Here is a 2,912-nt window from a genome sequence, read left to right on the forward strand (position 1 = left end):
GTTTTACAGCGGAATTTTACAAGGCCTTCAAAGCAGAGCTCACACCAATACTCCTCCAACTCTTCAATGAAATTGAAAGAGAAAGCTCACTACCAAACACATTCTATGAAGCCATCATAACCCTCATCCCAAAACCAGGCAGGGACTCATCAAAGAAAGAAAACTATAGACCCATTTCTTTGATGAACATTGATGCAAAACTTCTCAACAAAATTTTGGCCAATCGACTTCAACAATTCATCCAAAAAATCATACACCATGATCAAACAGGATTCATTTCAGGGATGCAAAGCTGGTTCAATATACGCAAATCAATTAATATTATTCATCACATCAACAGGAGCAAGAATAAGAACCACATGGTTATCTCAATAGATGCAGAAAAAGCATTTGACAAGATCCAACACCCCTTTATGATGAAGGTTCTGGAAAAATTAGGAATCCATGGAACATTCCTCAATACAATAAAGGCTGTATATGACAAACCTACAGCCAGCATTATACTCAATGGTGAAAAACTAAAGCCATTTCCTCTTAACTCAGGAACAAGACAAGGATGCCCACTCTCTCCACTTCTCTTCAATCTAGTATTAGAATGCCTAGCTACAGCAATAAGGCAAGATGCAGACATAAAGGGGATCCAAATAGGGAAAGAAGAAATAAAACTTTCCCTCTTTGCAGATGACATGATCTTGTATTTAAAGAATCCCATAGACTCCACTCCCAAATTACTCAAGCTGATTCAAAACTTTGGCAAAGTAGCAGGTTATAAAATTAACCCCCAAAAATCAATGGCTTTTCTATATGCCAACAACGAGAAAAGTGTGGCTGAAATTAGGAAAGCAACTCCATTTGTAATAGCCCCACAAAAAATAAAATACCTAGGAATTAACTTAACCAAAGAAGTGAAGGACCTCTATGATGAAAACTTTAAAATCTTGAAAAAGGAAATCAACACAGAACTTAAAAAATGGCAAAACCTCCCATGCTCCTGGATTGGCAAGATTAACATCGTGAAAATGGCAATACTTCCCAAGGCTATCTACAAATTCAACGCGATACCTATCAAAATTCCACCCTCATTCTTCAAGGAAATAGAGGAGGCAATCCAAAAATTCATATGGAACAATAAAAGACCCCGAATAGCAAAAACGCTCCTCAACGGAAAGAACACTGCTGGAGGAATATCAATACCAAATTTCAAACTCTACTATAAAGCCATAGTAATCAAAACAGCTTGGTATTGGCATAAGAACAGACCTCAGGACCAATGGAATAGAATTGAAAACCCAGAAATGAACCTACAGACCTATAGCCATCTAATCTTCGATAAGGAAGCTAAAACAATAGAATGGAAGAAAGACAGCCTCTTCAGTAAATGGTGCTGGCAAAATTGGTTAACTACATGTAGAAAACTAAAGCTAGATCCTTATATATCACCCTGCACCAGAATCAACTCCAAATGGATCAAAGACCTTGAACTCAAAGCAGACACTCTGAAAACATTACAGGATGGAATAGGAGAAACCCTAGGTCTCCTTGGCTCAGGTCGAAATTTTCTGAATAGAGACCCGGAAGCACAACAAATCAAAGAAAGGTTGGACAAATGGGATTGCATAAGATTGCAGAGCTTCTGCAGGGCAAAGAACATAGCTAGCAAGATCAATAGAAAGCCCACCGATTGGGAGAAGATCTTTACTAGCCATACAACGGACAAAGGTCTCATATCAAAAATATACTTGGAACTCAAAAAATTAAACCACCCAACAACAAATCCTCAAAGAAACAACTGCCCAATAAATAAGTGGGCGAAAGACTTAAAGAGAAGCTTCTCTGAAGAAGAAAGAAGGATGGCCAATAGACACATGAAGAAATGTTCAACATCCCTAGCCATAAAAGAAATGCAAATCAAAACAACATTGAGATATCACCTCACTCCAGTTAGAACAGCAAAAATCAAGAACTCTAATAACAACAGATGCTGGAGGGGATGTGGACAGAAAGGAACCTTACTTCATTGTTGGTGGGAATGTAAACTTGTTCAACCACTTTGGAAAGCAGTATGGAGGTTCCTCAAAAGACTTCACATAGATCTCCCCTATGATCCAGCAATCCCACTTTTGGGCATTTACCCAAATGTTTACAAACAAGACCACACTAAAGCTACCAGCACAACTATGTTTATTGCAGCATTATTTACCATAGCTAAGATATGGAACCAACCCAGATGCCCCTCAGTAGATGAATGGATCAAGAAAATGTGGTATATATACACAATGGAATTCTATGCCTCCATCAGAAAGAATGACATTTCCCCATTTGTTAGGAAATGGAAAGGTTTGGAAAAAATTATATTAAGTGAAGTAAGCCAGGCCCAAAGAAGCATAGGTCCCATGGTTTCCCTTATATGCAATATCTAGTATAGGTATGAGTCAAGCGGAAAAGGCCAGATAATGTGATGTTAGGAAAATGAACCCTTAAATATGTATTTTAATGTTTTCGTTTCTTTCATGCATGTATTTCTAATGCATTTATAAGATTATTCCTTTATTGCTTTGTATGTCCCTCCCCCACAGTGTAACCCCCGCTTTCACTATATTTGATATCAGTATATCATGTGGAGGAGATGGGGACAAACAAATCGTTTAAGGATTCAGGTGGACCTGTTGCAACAATGAGAAGTACAAAATGTCATGTCAAAACCAGCTTTACAATTTCGGTGTGGGGGGGGGGAGGGGGGTATAATTGGGTGGGGGGAGGGGGGTAAAATTGGGTGGGGGGAGGGGGGAGGCAGGGAAGGGAAGTGAAGGGTAAACAAAGGAGGAGGCTGCAATGCTTGGTAAGAAATGTATGCATTATTCTGCCCATGTAATTGTAGCCCCTCTGTACAGTATGTTCTCAAATAAAATAAA

Source organism: Dipodomys merriami, unplaced genomic scaffold, assembly GCF_024711535.1.
Source record: "Dipodomys merriami isolate MVZ:Mamm:240054 unplaced genomic scaffold, mDipMer1.0.p SCAF_658, whole genome shotgun sequence".
Taxonomy (NCBI): domain Eukaryota; kingdom Metazoa; phylum Chordata; class Mammalia; order Rodentia; family Heteromyidae; genus Dipodomys; species Dipodomys merriami.